The sequence below is a fragment of the Lynx canadensis genome, chromosome D1 (genome assembly GCF_007474595.2).
Source record: "Lynx canadensis isolate LIC74 chromosome D1, mLynCan4.pri.v2, whole genome shotgun sequence".
Taxonomy (NCBI): Eukaryota; Metazoa; Chordata; class Mammalia; order Carnivora; family Felidae; genus Lynx; species Lynx canadensis.
Window position 1 is genome coordinate 83,996,852 of NC_044312.2, and position 17,794 is coordinate 84,014,645.

Sequence of the window (17,794 nt, forward strand, 5' to 3'; positions counted from 1 at the left end):
AATCTTAGATACTATTATCAAGAAACATTTCTTCCATAAATCAACTAATATCCAATCTTTTAGAAGATATAATTAAACTTTTCAGTTAAAAGGAGACTTATATTCTGTTTTGGTATCACAAATGCTGTTTTTATTTTTAATTGAAAACAATTTGCCAAAATCTTTATTTACAAAAACCAATTCAATAAATTTAAGTGTTTTATAACGTATCTAATAGTACATTTTAGGCAGAGTATTAGTATCAGGCTTGATTATAGAATTAAATTTGTGTCACCTACACAAAGTCTATTTTTCCCATTCAATGTTGTAGTAGGATTACTATGATCTCCCCCAGAACCTGAACTGTCTTTTTCACTCTTTTGGTGATATCATCTAATGCTTTGCTACTACTTCCATAATGTAGTAATCAAATTAGATTATGATATAGTCAAATGAATTTCATCTGTTATGTTTGGAAAATATCTGTGAAGTTAAGCCTAAATATAACTCTCACCAAAACAATATGCTCATTTCAAAAGCAATTTTCTTAGGAATTCTCCAGCCTCAGATTCTCCATGTAACAAGAGGATCCTATGATAATACCCAGACTTGTGTCTTTTTCTGATAGCTTTAGTATGCACATGGATCCATCTCAGATGAATGTATAGGGATTGACTAAGAGGCATACAATCTTAATGCTAAATGGTCTAGAGAACCTCTATTCTATTCTTTAAAGTCTATACTTGAGAAAGTGAGACTTCCCCAAACTTAATTGATCATGCTTCATTCTTAAGGCCACACAACCCAATAGTGATAGAGCAAGGTTTCTGACACTATGGGTCAGTAGTTTATTAGTTTATTATATAGCCTTCCAATAAAACAACTAGATGAAGGCAAGATTTTGAGACAAGATACAAACATCTTAATAAAGGAAGTAAAAGTCTTTATCACATAGTTCTAGCCATTATCTTACAAATACCATTTTGAGAGAGGGATGTACCATTTTGTTACTATTCCATAGTAAACAAACAGAAAGAATTACAGTGGAAATAATTACCCCAACCACATGTCTTCCAACCTTTTAATCCCATGCCTCTGCTTCCCATTGGCTAAGCTCAACCAGAAGCTAAGGGACAACTAAGTTCACTGAAGCAGTCAATAAAGTTCAGCCTCTTGGTGGCAGCTTTTCCTGGAGCATAGAGCATGATGAGGAAGTGTGGAATATAGAAATGGGAGATCAAATGAGTTGTATTTCATGTATAACTATACTAGAGCCTTTATGGTTGTGGAATTGTATTTTTCTAACACAATTGTACCTATGTCCTTTGGTTTTCACCTTGAATTTAATACCTAATGCAGTACAACTATGTTTCTACATGTCACTTGTTAAAAAAATAAACTTAAAAATATAGGTTGCATATAGGTCTCCTGGGTGGCTCAGTTGGTTAAGCCTCTGACTTCAGCACAGATCATGATCTCATGATCAGTGAGTTTGAGCCCTGTGTTGGGCTCTGTGCTGACAGCTCAGAGCCTGGAGCTGCTTCAGATTCTGTCTCCCTCTCTCTGCCTCTCTGTCTCTGTCTCTGTCTCTCTTTCTCTAAGATAAACACTTAAAATTTTTAAATATAGGTTGCATATATTAGAACCTGACAGAATACTAAGGAAAGAGCATTGTAATGTAGAAAAGGAAAGCATGAAGACATTATTTAGTCTTTTATGCTGTCCTCCCAATGGAGATGATGGGAAAATACTTTACACCAAAGACTGCTACAGAGTAGAGCTTTCGTGTTCTTACCGTTGATTTGGAAAGGTGGTGAGCTAATGGTTAATATTTGGCACATATTCTGAATCATTGTGTCAAAACTGGAATGAGTGGGATGAAAACAGCATCTGTTGCTGCTGATTTGCCCGCCCCCAGAGGCTGGGCAGCATTTGAACCTGTGACTAAGAGGCAACAGGTTTATCACAGAAGCAAAATCCCCCAAGCTCTCTGTTAGTCTTAGGAAAATTCCCAACAAAAATAACAGGGAGAATCATGAGTGAACTATATGCAAATTTGTGAAATGCAAGCACTCAGGTGGTAATAGACTACCACATGGATGATTAGGACAGGTTAGAAGTCAGGGAAAGAAAAAGATGTGAGCCTCATGCTCATATATGGATTCGGGGGTGGGGGGAAGCCACAGGAATACTAAATTCTTATTTTAAAGTATTAACTTTTGCATTGCCCTGAAAAAGAATATACTTTTGTGTGTAACTGAAGACTCTGAGTGGCCACGATGGTAGAAAAGATAGAATGAAACTTGCTCACATGCAAATCAACACAGACTTTGGTTCTCTTCCCTATGGAGTCTAAACTTGCACAAAATTGGAAAATCAGTCAAGCTTGCCCTTGGCATCATTTCTGGTGCCTTTCACCCATTTTCTCCACTTTATAACACCCCTCAATTAAAATATTCATTATTTTTAAAAAATTCATTATTTTCACAACGCCCATCTTCCTTACTTGAGTATTCTCTCAAGGCCAACATGCTTAACGAATGCTCTGAGCCAAGTCAATCCCTCTCTCTCATGGTCCATTAATTTATACTCTGCCAATCATTAAAAATGGCTTAAAGATCTCTTAGGATCTTCACATTGGACAAAGGTCTTCTAAAATCTAAAACCATAGGAATATATTTCTAAGGTGTCATTCTTAATAGCCAAGAAATATTTGCTGTTAAAGGGAACTATTGTGCTCACATCAGACAGCTGTGCCTTTTTATGATACTACTTTAGATATTTCGGTGCTAATCCTGTCTGAATTTATGGGGTAAATCAATAAGGATATTTAATATTCTTGACTTATGACAATTTATTTTTTATGCTGAATGCTTGCCAGCAAAGTTTGATATGTGTTATAGACTCACTTGTCTTTACCTATTACCTGGAAGTTCTTCTCAAAAATTATGTGCAGAACTTCTGTCTCTCTAGTAGCTGTGAAGAATTAACCAGATACTGTAGAGATAGCAGACCCTCTCAACCTTTCAGAGAAAAGTTATAGAGAAAGGGTATAGAGAAAAAAAAGTAGGCATCAAATCTAAGATGTAGATTGAAGGCCATTTAATATGAGGCCTCTCTGTCACAATCTTCCCATATTGTGGAAAATTAGGAAATCAAGAAACAATGTGAAGGACAAACCTTTTAAAGGCAAAATACTCAGACTAATTTTCCATTATAGTTTACCCAGACAGCCAATAGAAAGAGATACCGTAAGAATATTTTAGGTGTATATCCATTTGTTTGTTTATTTGTTCATTTGTTAACTTAAAAATATATAAACTCTGCCACATGTTTGGTTACACAGAGGCAACAAAGTTCCATGAAGGAATTTACTGTAGTTTAGACTCATGATTCCAGACTTAAGTTCAAATCCAAATTGTATCACTTAAAGTTATAAGGTTATAAGCATTTTGGGAAATAAGAGCTTCTCTGAGCTGGATATCTTATCAATTTATGGAAGATCACAATAGGTAATTTATATAAAGCAGTGGTATCAAGCATATGTTGGACTTTGTGAATAAGAATTATAGTCTAGTGATAAAGAGTAGAAAATCTGGAGTCAGATCACCTAGGTCTGAATCTACCTTCCATACCTTGACCTTTGACATGATAATTATCATCACAAAAATTAGTTCAAAATGGATTAAAGACAAATGAAGAAAATATAGGGGAAAACCTCTTCAACATTGCCTTGGCAATGAATTTTTGGATATGACACCAAAAGGGCAAGTAACAAAAGCAAAAATCAGTAAGTGGAACTATAACAAACTAAAAAGCCTTGCATAGCAAAAGAAACAACAAAATGAAAGGCTAACCTAAGAAATGGGAGTAAATGTTTGCACACCATATATCTGATAAAAGGTTAATAATCAAAATATATAAAGGACTCATCTAATACAATAGCAAAAAATAAAAATAAAATAATCCAATTAAAAATGGGCAAAGGACCTGAAGAGCCATCTTTTTCCAATAAATAAATATAAATGGCCAACAAGTAAGTGAAAAGGTGGTCAACATCACTAATCATCAGGGAAATGCAAATCAAAACCACAATGAAATATTATCTCACACCTGTTAGAATGGGTGTTATCAAAAGGACAAGAGAGAAGTTTTGGCTAATATGTGGAGAAAAATGAGCCCTCATGCACTGTTGGTGGCAAAGTAAATCCGTAAAGTCATTATGATGATCAGTATAGAGGTTCCTCAAAAATTTGAAACTAGAACTACCAAAGGATCCAGCCATCCCACCTCTGGGTGTATATCTGAAGGAAGTATGATCACTATGTCAAAGAAGTATCTGCACACCCATGTTTATTGCAGCATTATTCACAATAGCCCAAACATGGAATCAACTTAAGTGTCTATTGACAGATAAATAGATAAAGAAAAAAATATATACATTGTATGTGTACACACATGTGCGCACACACATACACGCACACACACACACACTCCAGAGTGTTATTTAGCTGTAAGATGAAAGAAATCCTGCTACTGGCAACAACATGTATGAAACTGGAGGGCATTATGCTGAAATAAATCAGAGAAAGACAAAAACTGTATGATCTCCTTGATATGAGAAATCTAAAAAAGCCAAACTCATAAAGAGTAGAATAGTGGTTGCCAGGAGCAAGGGGGATTGGGGAAGAGAGGAGATGTTGGTCAAAGGATATAAACTTCCAGTTACAAGATGAATAAATTTGAGGATCTATTGTACAGCATAGTGACTATAGTTAACAGTGCTCTATTGAATATTTGAAAGTTGCTAATGGAATAGATCTTAAAATTCTCACTACAAAAAAAAGACAACTATGTGAGATGATAGACACATTAGCTAACCTTATTGTGGTAATCATTTCATAATATATATACATATTAAATCATCACATTTCGCACCTTAAACTTATGCAATGTTATATGTCAACTATATCTTAATAAAGCTGAGGGAAGATATATCTATTCTCTTTGTGATTCATTTCCTCTTCTGTAAAGTGAGGATAATAATAGTACCAGTTCACAGGGAAATTTTCAGTACTAAATGAGATAATGTATGCCAAGGACTTAAAATAGTGGTTTGCCAAACCTAGCGCTACCTACATGTTTCTGTCATGATTATAAATGAAAACAATGGTCATTTTCATTATTGTTATTGAATGTGATCTTGATCCAAGTGGCTATAATACAACACAGAAACTGGTGAGCTCTCTTAGATATCTAAAGATAAATTATTGTAGGATTTTGTAAAAAGAATATTTTAGGTTGAGAGATGATGAGAAAGCTCAAGGGAATAGGACTGTATTGAGACAGGAGAGTTGAGAAGTCAAAAAAACAAAAACAAACAAACAAAAAAAAACCCTACAGGTAGATGAAAGAATATGAATAAAATTAAGGAGAAACTGTGAATAGTTTCAATGTTGGTATATGGGAAGACATAGTGAGTGTATAGTGTTACAAATACAGGTTAAGGCAGATCATGAAAGAACTTGAATAGCAAGCCATAGACTGTAAACTTTATTAAGTCAGTAAAAGGGAATCTCTCAGGGTCTGTGGGAAGATCTATCTTGTAGAATAGGTTGCAGAGGGAAGAAAGAGGAAGTAGAAACACCAGCCAGGAGATTTCTGCATAATTCAAGTTAAATGTACAGGAGAGCTTCACTAGTTTAAAAGCAGTGGGAGATAGAATGAACATATATATCAAACTCCCAAGTAAAACAGTTCAAATAAGTATTGGACTGTATTTTTTAATGCATGCCATGAAATTTTTTTAAAATGTCCTTCTGTTCTTTTTTCCCCACTATCATTTTACCTTTTTATGAAAGATATACATACCAGTCTTTACCTGAGGGGTTTGTAAACTCAGATGCCTATATGAAACACACAGGTAACCCAGAAAAATAATGAGTGTTTGCCAGAACAAAGCTGTGGAGAACCTGGGGTTTCATGAACTCTCTTAAGTGTATGGTAGCCACGGGGCTCTCAGCAATTCTCACTATGCAGAAATGTAGCCCAGAACTGCCAGCTATTCTGATTTTTCCAAGAGAAGTAGGAAATTTGGATCTTTAAAGTGTAAAAACTATCAAGTTTTACATGTGGCAACTACTTCGAAAGTTTTAAAAAACCATCTCTAGGCCAAACAAAACATGTCTGTAGGCCAAATGTGGCATGTGGGTCACCAGTTTGTAAAATCTGTCTAACTCTGTTATCTGGCAAGGTAATGGAGCATTCTGGTTACTCAACATTCCACATATGTTATATAAGGCTTCCCAACCTTCCAAGAATAGGAGTACATCAGCTACACTAAACATGAAAGTTCTAGTTAACATTACCAAACTTTTTCCTTTTGATTCAAACATATATTCATTCAACAAATACTTAATGATCTATGTTTCATATATGATAGTTATTTTTGGATATGGAAATATGAATTTCAAGGAACTTATATTTGGCTAAAGGTATAAACAGAAGACACAGATAGTGACCACACAAATCATTTTGACAACTCAGAATCATTTGGTACTTCTAGGACATCAATGATCAACATCTAGAAAACATGGAGAATGAAAGTTGGTAGCATTTTCCAGCTAATAGATATTGTAGAAATTCTGATCTAGAACTTCAACTCTCAATACTTGGCAATTTCTCAGAAACACTGCATCGGATTCTCAAGCCAGACTTTGTGTTAGCTCCTGTCTTTTCTCAAAATACTTTTTCTTTAGACATTTCTTTGAAAAATAGGATCTGCCTTCCAAAGTTCAAAAAAAATCCCATGTTAAGATTTCTGGGCTTGTAAATTAAGTTCCATAGTTGGGAAGTAGAAAGTCAGAAGAAGGATAATTTGTGAGGGTGTATAGGGAATACCCACAGTTTGCAACTACTCTCCTAAAGCAGTTCTTCCTTGATACCCTGCAGAACAAGGTGTACAACATTCGCCTCTGCTATGGCCAATCCTGTTCAGCAAGTTGAGAACTGCTAAAATAAGTAATTATAAAAATACATACAGCATTATTTTGCCTCTCTTACCTAAATACTAGTTCCATGGCTACCTACCCATTTGTTGTGGGAAGCAAATTAATGTTTTTAAATGTATTTCCTCCTTAGCTATGCTATTACATGTCAGGGAAGGGGAGAACATACATTTTCATATGCAATTTTGAACAGGGTGAAAACCTATATAATTAGTGAACTTCACCTAAACTCCCCAGTTCTCATCATTTGGTGTGACTAAAAGACTGTTCCAAAAGTTTGAATTTTAAAAAATAAATCATTATTTCATTTTTAGAGTTGATATATCCAAAGATATGGACAGAGCTATTACAAAGAAATCCACAAGTGAAGAAAATAAGAATTAAAAGTATAAACTCCTTGTTTCAGTGGCATATGAAATAACTATTTTTTCTTTAGTGGCAGAATATATAACATCACATACTCTGAGTTCTGTAAAGAGCAGGAACTGAATGATACAGGATCAATTACCACACTATTGTCATCTCTAGCTAATAACAACATAGCAATCAACCCTGCTGTTAAAGTCTTTCTGGATTTATCTGTTTGCCTTTGGCATAAATTAGGGAAGCACACAAGTAGAAAAAGCACAATAAAAAATAAAGTTTGTGTCTTGAAAGGAGAGAATTTGTTATTGCTTTGTCACTGCAGGCAACAGGGTGTAAAACCAGTAAGAAATCAAGCCAGTTCTTGACGTCAGTTATTCCTAATTTGGTGCAATTGAGTGCATTTTTGACTTATGTGCAAGAGTTGATCATTGATTAAGCTGCAGGGGTGTTTCCTATGGTGTTCCTTTGGCCTTATTACTGTGAATAGCAATGCGTTGTCAGGTTGCTTTTTCTTTTGTGTTTTTGTTATTTTATTTCCCCGGAGACCCTAGATGAAAATCTTCCTGTAGTTGGTTACAACCAAACTTAGTAATTATCAGAGTTTTATACACATATTTTCCCTTGATTTTGACCTTCAACTTTGGGAAAGCAAATGTCACATTTAGGTGGTTTCATAGATTTAGAGAAACATTTTAATCTCCTGTTTTTAAATTGGGATAAATGGCACCAAGAGCAATCATTTTGACAAGCAAAAATAAGCTCCTTAATTATTATACACTATAATTAGACTGTTTCAATTTAAATGAAATATCACTTAAGAGAAAACACAGATAGAGAAGATCTTTTTTCAGAGGCAGTGAAGTTAGAGGACATTTAAATATTTAGTATTTGATAAAAATTAAGAGCCATTATGCAACCCAAGAATATGGCCAATATCCTGTGGTTGCCATGAAGAAAAATGGAAAGAGTTAGGTTCTCCAATGATTTTTAGAGCTGCTGAAATATCCAACTCAGTCGCTGCAGCTTCTAACTGTGTTTGTTATTTGAGACTCCCATGTCCTAAAGATCTTATTTTCTACTCCTAGAATTTATTAAGATATTTTGCAAAATATGTACAGGTTCTTCCCTAAGATGGATTTGGCTGTCATTGCTTAAGATAAAACTAATAATAATCATCGTTTCTACAATGAAAATTTATGAAACCAGATATTTATATGCCAGATATTATGCTACACATCTTACACAAATGATCTTGTGTATAGTTCTAGATTTATTCGCTGTAATCATTCCTGTTTAAAAGTTTGGAATGGTTTCCTCCTTGGGAAAAAAAGAGAGTTTTTAGATTCAGTGAATTTTATTTTATTTCATTTTTAAGTTTATTTATTTATTGAGAGAGAGAGAAAACAAGTGGGGAGCGGCAGTAAAAGGGTGAGACACAATCCTCAGCAGGCTGTGTGCCATCAGTGCAGAGCCTGATGTGGGGCTTGAACTCATGAACCATGAGACCATGACCTGAGCCAAGATCAAGAGTTGGACACTTAACTACTGAGCCACCCAGGCACGCCTATATTCAGTGAATTTTAAAGAATTTGCCTATGTTCAAATAACATATCTGACTCAATATTGAATTACTTCTTTATGGGAAAAAATGATTTCTCTTAGATTAGTGCTTTTGAATGTAGAAAATATACAAGACTGTTTCCACTATAAGTATATTTATCTGGGTATGAAGTGGGATAATCTGCTCTCCAAGTGTTACCATCTTCCAAGAGTTTTGTCTGTATTTTGGATACCAGCTAAGATTTCTGTCTTCTGAGTTTTAAATTAAAATGACTTGAACACTCTCTTTCACTTCTTCTGAGAAGTCCAGTACCCTCTTCAGGATTTCTCATGGTATTGTCTGTCTTTCAGTTACTGACTTCCCTGGATTCTCTAACTTCCATGAGGTGCACCAGTTTGCATTCCCACCAACAGTGCACAAGAGTTCCTTTTACTCCAGCATCGCTGCCTACACTGTTTCTTGTTTCTTGTGGGGGGGGGAGGGGGAGAGTGTGGTTTTGTTTTTGTTGTTGTTGTTGTTGTTGTTGTTGTTGTTGTTGTTTTGATACTAACCTCTTATCAGATCTATTATTTGCAAATATATTTTTCTATTCAGCAGATTGTGTTTTGGTTTTGATGTTTCTTTGCTATTCATGAGCTTTTTATTTTGGTGTAGTCCCAGTAGCTATTTTTGCTTTTGTTTCCCTTGCCTCTGGAGATGTATCTAGAAAAAATGCTGCTATGGCTGATGTCAGAGAGATTATTGCCTGTGCTCTCTTCTGGGATTTTTAGGGTTTCAGGTCTCACATTAGGTCTTTAGTCCATTTTGAGTTTATTTTTGTGTGTAGTGTAAGACAGTGGCTCAATGTCATTCTTTTGCCTGAAGCTGTCCAGTTTTCCCAGAACCATTTGTTGAAGAGACTGTCTTTTTCCCATTGCATATTCTTGCCTCCTATGTTGTAGATGAATTAAGTTTGCAATTGTGGGTTTGTTTCTGGGCTCTCTATGCTGTTCTGTCGCCCTGTGTGTCTATTTTTGTGCCAATGCCATTTGGTTCTCATTACTACAGTTTTTTAGTATATCTTGGAATCTGGGATTGTGATACCTCCAGTTTTGTTCTTCTTATTCAGGATTACTTTGGCTATTTGGGGTCTTTTCTGATTCCATTCAATCTGTATATGACTTTAGGCTTGATACGAGTTTTTTGTAGGCAACATATAGATGGGTCTTGCCTTGTTATCCGTTCCTTCACCCTATATCTTTTGATTGGAGTATTTAATCCATTTACATTTAAAGTAATTATTGATAGGTATGCTCTCATTACCATTTGGTTACTTTTTTATAGTTGTTTTATAGTTATTCTCTATTTCTCTTTTCTCTTGCTCTCTAATCTCATGGTTTGCTGGATTTCTTTGGTGATTTATTTGGATTTCTTTTCTTTATTTTTTGCATATATATTACTGGTTTTTTGATTTGAGGTTATTGTTAGGTTTACATATAACATCTGGTACATATCACAGTCTATATCGATTGTCACTTAAGTTTGGCCCATTGTAAAAGCCCTAAATTTTTACTCCTCTCCCCTCCACAGTTTAGGTATAAAATGTCATAATTTATATCTTTTTATTTTGTGAATCCCTTGACTAATTTTTATAGATACACTTAATTTTACTGCTTTTTTGCTTCCTACTTTTCCTACTACTCATGCTTGTGATCTTTCCTTTCCACTTAGAGTCCCCTTTAACATTTTTTGTAGGGCTAGTTTAGTGGTCATGAACTTTTGTTTGTTGAGAAACTGTTTATCTCTCTTTCTGTTCTGAACTATAGGTTTGTTGGATAGAGTATTCTTGGTTGCAAGTATTTTGGTCTTTTTTTCCCAACATTTTGAATATATCATGCCACTCCCTTCTGGACTGCAAAGTTTCTGCTGGACAATCAGTTGATAGCCTTATGGATTTCCTTTGATGTAATGGTTTTCTCCTGTCTTGCTGCCTTAAAATTCTTTCTTTATGACTACTTTTTGACTTTTAATCACTGTGTGTCTTGGTATGGACCACCTTGAGTTAATTTTGTTGGGGAATCTCTGTGCCTCGTGGGTCTGGATTTGTATTTCCTTCCCAAGGTTTGGGAAGTTTTCAGCTATTATTTTTCCAAATAAATTTTGTACCCTTTTTCTCTCTCTTTACCTTCTGGAATTCCTATAATATGAATGTTATTACACTTGATGGTGTTGTTGAGTTCCCTTAATCTATTATCATTCTTTATTAATCTTTTTTCGTTCTCCTGTTTAGCTTGCTTGCTTTCTATGACTCTCTCCTCCAAGTCACTGATCTATTTTTTTTTTTTTTGCTTCTTCTAGTCTATTATTTATTCCTCTAGTACATTTTTAATTTCAGTCACTGAGTGCTTCATCTCTGGTTGGTTCTTTTTCATGTTTTCTATCTGTTTGTTGAGGGTCTCAATGAGAGCCTCTTTGAGGCTCTCTTTCTCAAGAGCGGTGAGTATCTTTATGACCATTATTTTAAATTATCTTTCAGGCATATTATGTCTATCCATTGCATTTAGCTCTCTTGCTGTGGTTTTCTTGTTCTTTCATTTGGGCATATTACTCTGCCTCCTCATTTTGTCTAACTCTCTGTGTCTGTTTCTACGTGTTAGGAAAGCCAACTACATTTCCAGTTCTTGAAAGTAGCAGCCTTATGAAGAAGAAGTCCTGTGGTGTCCTTCAGTGCAATGTTCCCTGTTAACTAGAACCTAGTTAACTAGAACAGTGTCTTACTGTTGTGGCTGTGCTACATTTGCCTTCAATCCAGTCATCTGCAATGGCTCTCTTTGCTGTTGTGTGCATGATTTGGTCCCTGTCTTGTTAACAAGCTTCTCTGGGACCACTTTGGGCTTGAGTTGGGTCAGATCAAGCATTTGACAGAACTGTGATTACACTGAACTGCAAGGCCCTCAATCTGTGTTGTCCCCTAGGAAGCTTTCATTGGTAGGGTTTTCCTCTACCCCCCTGCTGAGGCTGCAGTTGAACTGGTATGTGTGGTTTTCTGGGGCAGGAGTCACTTTGGAGTGATGCTGACGCCTGTCAGGGCTGCTTGCACAATGACACACTGTCCACTGCTTTGGATGTACTCCTGTCATGGTTGGGTTGGAGAAGGTGAGTCTGAAGATAAGTGTGGGACTGGGACTTGTAGTGTTAGCAAAATTTGTTCAAGTCTGCTGTGAAAGGAGACCTGGCACTGATTTGGAAAGCTACCAAGGTGGGGGTAGATGGGACAAGTCTACAGAAGAACATGGGGGCAGGGTGCACTGAGAATGTGGGGACAGCACTGGTTCTTAAAGGTGTCCATGTGTCCATGTATCTAGTCTGGCGGGTTAGGGAGGCAATTTGTGCCTACCAGCTCCTTTCCTTGGAGAAGTTTCTCAAAGATCCCTGCCCCTCCACTACACACTCTGGATAAATAAACCAATCTTTCTGCAGTATACCCCAGGCATTTTTCAAACTGCTACCTCTATGCTATTATGTCTGTGGGGATGTTTATTGTGCTGTCTCCTTAAGAGTGGGGACTCAGACTCTTCTCACCTTCTGGCTTTCCCAGAGCCAAGTCTTCTGCTTTTCAAAGTTCCAGGAGCTAAGTACAATGATTGTAAGAACTCAGGAAGTTAACCCCTCTGATTTCCAAAGCCGGTTGTTATGAGGATTCATTTTCCCAGTGTGGGTCCCCTGTGCCCCAGGTGCCCAGTGTGGGTCTGCTTCTGTCCCTCTTCCATGCCTGTGCTGGTCCTCCCTCCCACAGTTTCACAGATCAGGTTTTTCTTGCTCCTATCTCTGCACTTTCTGCCCTCTTCTCTGCGGCCTCTTCTCTATGTTTAGCTGTGGGGAGTATGTTCTGCTGGTCTTCAGGTCATTTTTCTGGGTTATTTGCACTGATGTTGGTGTTATATAATTTAGCTATGGGCCAAGTTGATTTTAGGATACTCCTACTTTGCCATCTTCCTCAGAAGTCCATTCATTTTATTCTTTATAATAAACTTGAGAAATAAGAACTATTGACACTTGATGACTGATAAGGAAACCAAATCTCAGGTTGGTTAAGAAAGATGCTTAAATTACATAGCTATTAAGTGATAAAGCCAGGATTTTCAACAGAGCTGTTTGACTCTAAAACTCATGTAATTCTATTTGGTGGTTTGAAGCACAGCCATCCTTACTCCATCTCATTTCCAGTATGTCTTAATAGAAGATAAGTGATAGGAAGTAAAGACACCCTTCTGAGGCTTTGTTCTTTAACATAAATTGGGTGGGTTAATAAAATAGATTATGTTCAGAATTGAGAAAGAATACAAAAACTGCTTTACAGCTCAAAAGGTTAAAGAAAATAGAAAAACAACAAACACAGGGGAAGCAGAATGACAGATGCTGGGACAGATTGTGTACCTTTTCCCCAGATTCACACTAGAAAAGAAAGGGGGTAGGAAAGAGAGAAAAAGAAAGAAAGAGGGAGACAATGAAACCTGATCCATTTACATTTGGGGCATTTTAGGTCTCCTCTGGCATGGTTAATGCCTTCCCCCACTAAAAATGCATAGCAAATGTTCCATCATCTGCTTTATACTCTCCTGTTGGCCAGAGTATGACAACTGGCTCCTTGCAAACTGTCTCCAGTTTCTAATGGTTCAATATTTTAATGTTTGGTTGTTATTGTCTAAAACAAATGACATGCTTTCTTCTGTCTCTTGGTAAACTGGGCTTGTTAAGATGCTCAGTAAATATAATGTAAACATATAAAACCTTCCCCTGATATTTTTACTTACTCATTTGTTTTAGATGTTTTGAATTCTTCTCCCATGTCCCCTCGAGGGATATGTACTGGTTTATACATGGCTTTACTTGCTTACTTCTCTTTTGCTTTATTTAGTTCCATGTTTGTTGTTACAAGACCCAAAAAGAAAAAAAAAATCATAATCATTCTTGTATTATAAAGTGAATAAAAGGCTAAGAGAAAACAATTTTAAACAAAACTGAACATGCTTAGCTGGGTTAATATGATGCTAAAATATCCAACTGCAACGTGAAAAGTTTAGTTAACAGATGGCTCTTTAGTAAATACATAGTGTGTGTTGTTAGATTGGTTTGGTCCTACCTCTGCATTCATCAACCCTTGAATTGGTCACATTGGCACAGTATAAACCTAGCTATAGATTGATTTCCATCCTGTAGAGTACTTACAATATATAGAGTACCAAGAGAATGATTTATATAACATCTAGAGATGAGGAGAGAGAAAGGAATTGATAGTTGTTGAACACTTACTTTATATCATGTGTTATTTTAGAAGCTTTATATATATTGTATAACATATATAAATTAACTTATTTTCTCTCAATCAGGAAAAATACAATTAGACTATGTATATATTTACATACACACACATACATATATACACATACATATATATGTATACATATATATACACGGTCTTGTTGGGGGAAATACAATGAAATATATATATCTTATTGTGATGTATATATAAATACACACATATATATTATATAATGTCTCATATTTCCCACAAGTGTATATATTATATCATTATATATATATATGGTTTCATTGTATTTCTCAAAGCAATTAATGAGAAAACACAAGTTAATTTAGTATCTCTTTTGTGTTTACCACTGTACAAAACACTCTAAATACTTTACCTAATATACTATTTAAAATTACACTATGAAAGAGATGTTATCCATAATTTATGAAAGAAAGGTTTGAAGAAAATAAAGAATTTGATCTATAATCAAATTTGATTAAATGTGGATCTGTGTTTGACATTTTATCTCTGGAACTTCAAAGCCTATGCTTTTTCCACTAGGCCAGTACAGTGCTATATGATCATGTTCCTGAGCCTGCACAGAACTGAATTAAAAAAGAAAACATTTATTTTTCATTTATTTAATAAAGATATTTTCAATGCACAGTAGAAGAGCAAAGTGCATATACTTCTCTATAAGTTAAATTTAAAAAGACTAGTGATGATGGTATTTTAATGAATCACTTATTGCATCATAATTTAAAAGACTTTAGTCATATTGGAAATCTTAAAGTAATAATTTGAAACCTTAGGGAACAGTTTCTAAAACAGGAGGGTGGGACTAATGTTCATCATGTGCCTTATATGCTTGAGATGATATCATTTATTTAACTCTTATTTATGTGCCACAAATATGAGAAGTGCTAAGCATTTTACATTTATTATATCCTTTAATATTTATAATACCTTGTATGGTGTGACACATTATTAACCTCATTTTCCATTGAGGAAAATGAAGCTGGTCAGTAGTGAAGCTGGAATTCAAACCAGGTCTTTTTTCCTCAGACCTAATGTTTTCTCTAACATTGTGCCGGAAACACATATAGAGCCAGTAGCTGTTCCAAGCAAATTCTACTTAGAGCAACTCCATGGTTGCTCCCCAGGCCAGCAAATGAACAGAGCATTTCATCACCTTAAAGATTCATTACTCAGGATTTCCCCTCCTTCATCTAATTAAATCATTTCTCAGCTAGTGTTCACATTTGGCCAGTCTACCACAGTCTCCCAGCCTCTTTGGGTGTATGGACAGGTCAACCAGCAGAATAACTTTCATCTGACAAGCTCCAATTGAACTTGTTTTCCCAGATCATTAAGCACATTGGCATTTACATTTACAATCATTTTCTGCTTTGTTGGTTTCCATCTACTTCATTCACAAATTAATAACATAAAGAAGACTCAGTTAATGCCTCTTAGCATGCCACCACCAGCCTTCTTGGTGGCAGATAGTAAAACTTTGATGTTAAAAGAGCCTGTAAACAAGCTGAACTTGGACTGAAATAAAGATTCATTCATCTTTTTGGACTTGTAAACTATGTCAATAAGAATGAATCACAGTTTTGTGAAATAAAACTTGCCCTTGACATTATCAACATTCTCTGTCAAGAGCCCTCTAACTGGGGTTTCTCAGTCTTGGCACTACTGACATTTGGGGCTGGATAATTTTGTTGTGGGGACTGCCCTGTACACCGTAGGCTGTTTAGCAGCATCCTTGTTTTCCATCCACTAGATGTCAGTAGCACCCCCCATACTCCAGTTGTATCCCCCATTTTCTCCCCACTTCTGGTTACAATTTTCAAAACTATCTCCAGATATTGTGAAACGTCTCTCTAGGGAGTAAAATCACCCTGATTGAGAAAAACTGGTCTATCCTTATCAAGATTTACCTCTGTGTGCTATTCTCCTGGACCTCCAGAACTAGCACAAGTCTTAGAGATCACACTCTTCCTTTTCACTGATAAGAAAACCAAATCCTGAGAAGAGGAAGTGAATTATTTAAGTGGGAAGGGGAACCTGGGTGGCTCAGTTGGTTAAGCGTCCAACTTCAGCTCAGGTCATAATCTCACGGTCCGTGAGTTCGAGCCCTGAGTCAGGCTCTGTGCTGGCAGCTCAGAGCCTGGAGCCTGTTTCGGATTCTGTGTCTCCCTCTCTCTCTGCCCCTCCCCCGCTCATGTTCTGTCTCTCTCTGTCTCAAAAATAAATAAAATATTAAAAAAATGAGTGGGAAATACTTGAAGAACAATATTTCATTGTTCATATACTAAAGGGAATCCTCCTGGTAGAATCCTTGCTATTCTTATTTTATACATGAAGAACTAAGGACCAGATTTTGCCCAAAAACTCACAGTGACTAAGGTGTCTTGTTAAGACTCATGTGTGGGAAACCCAAGTTTTAGTCCCATACAGATAATCCTCAATATTAAAAAAAAATGGTCACTGCAAAGACTTACAAGTGTTTATTGAATATTTACTATCTGAAATGAAAATCAGCTCAAACAGATTCACATGGTCACAATAGAAAAAAAAATATTTCAGTTGCCCTTAAGTTCATGCAGGAGGATATTGAATCCTCTGCAGTCATAACACAGTTGTTAGTTCCCATTGGGTATCATCTCCTGCTCTGTTGTTTAATGTGTTTGCATTATTGCTATTATTTCCCTCACTTTTTCTCTTAAGATTTAACTCTTCAGGGGTCCTCAGCGCTTCCTTTTGCAGGTGTAGGGACACCACCAACCAGTTCCAATCTCTATAATTCTATTCATATCTTTTGTATTATGTCATTGTGTATTTACTTAAATATCCTTTAATTCCTTAAATATTATTGAATTGTAGGGGGAGAAGAATGTATCTGATACTCTACAGTATTGTAACTTACAGCACAGATTTAATTAAATATTAAATAACTTAATAATTGGCTTTATAAATGTACTTTATACTGAATTCCTGTTTAAGACAGTTTTAGTATTATTTGGGACATTTGCTTAGGGTTTTTGGATGGTTTAGGAACACTGTATTAATTTCCCATTAAAATGTCTCAAAATTCAATAGCCAAGACATTTACAGGGAAATATTAGAAATGAAATAAAAGGGATGCCTGGGCAGCTCAGTTAAGCGTTGGACTCTCAGTTTTGGCACAGGTCATGATTTCACGGTTCATGAGTTTGAACCCTGCATCAGGCTCTGTGCTGACCCTGCTCTCGATTCTCTTCCTCCCTCTCTCTCTTTCTCTCAAAATAAATGAATAAACTTAAAAAAAAGAAAATTATTTGATTATAGGTGAGTTCGTGTTAGACCATTTTTTTCAAAGTAAACCTGGTCACTTTCTATAGACATTTCCAAAGAGATAGGGGGAAAGAAAGTGTGAGTCCTAAGAGACATGTATTAAGAACAAGTGAGAATATAAATATAGAGGAATGTTTTGAAGTTAACAAGGAAATTAAAAACTTTCTACTGAAAGTATTGACCTTAGTAGGCAAGACTGACTTTTTTTTAACTAACTTTTGCAATCAATGTGCAATTAGGTTTGAATCA